Source organism: Bison bison, unplaced genomic scaffold (genome assembly GCF_000754665.1).
Source record: "Bison bison bison isolate TAMUID 2011002044 unplaced genomic scaffold, Bison_UMD1.0 scf7180017864184, whole genome shotgun sequence".
NCBI classification, from domain to species: Eukaryota; Metazoa; Chordata; class Mammalia; order Artiodactyla; family Bovidae; genus Bison; species Bison bison.
This window is the reverse complement of record NW_011494756.1, coordinates 1,513,986-1,514,910: the sequence shown is the minus strand read 5'-3', so window position 1 is coordinate 1,514,910 and position 925 is coordinate 1,513,986.

Sequence of the window (925 nt, the reverse complement as noted above, 5' to 3'; positions counted from 1 at the left end):
GTGGGCAGGTTTCAGCCCAAGTCCTGGCATCCATCTAAGGCCTTCAAGTCAGCTCTGCTCGGCCCCCAGCATCACCCAGCACCCTCCGCCCCCGCCGAGCCCCGTGGTCTCATCGTCCACATCCATATACCTACATTTCCAATAGCTCTCGAAGTGATCAAAAAGTACTGCATTTTCAAAGAGAACCTGTTCTGGTAAAACACTCCCCACTTCCCCTCCTTTGTTTTCCGTTTCACAGAAATACCTGGTCCTCACAGGCTTTGCTCGCAGGAGCAAAAGCATAATAAACACCTTTTCCAAAGCCCCACTGCTTAACCCTTCAGACCGGTCTTAGCCAGTTTCCTCCGGGTCCCTGGGTCGTCATAGCACCATTTTTTTTTTAATCAATAGATCCCAAATGTGATTTGTTAGAACAATTATTAACTCACATGTTTACTATTTGAGGCACTCATGCAAACTGATTCCAAAACAAAACACCAAGTCCCAAGGGTAAGTGGACAAGGAACACAAACTCAAGTGTCTCTCGCGCACACACACACGCACAGACACACACACATGCTGGGGTGAGGTGGGGTGGGGTGGGGTGAGCCCACCAGAGGGGGTTCCTCCAGCCTGGCCCTGCAGTCCCGGGCCCTTCCACGTGCAGAGGGTCAGTGACGGGGAGAAGCATGGCCAGAGTCGAGGGAGGCCCTTCTGCTAAGTCTCATTCGCCTCCTCTGTAAAATGGGACCATAATCTGTTCGGAGGGTCTCCTGGAGGTGTTTGAGCCCTGGCCCTGGCCTGGAGAGGGTTCACCCAGTGTGGGAGCATCTCATGAACTGTTACGGACTGAACTGTGTCTCCCTAGAGTTTAACACGACTGCATTCGGAGGTGGGGCCTTTAAGGAGGCAATTAAGCTTAAAGGGGCCCAGATCCTTATTATAA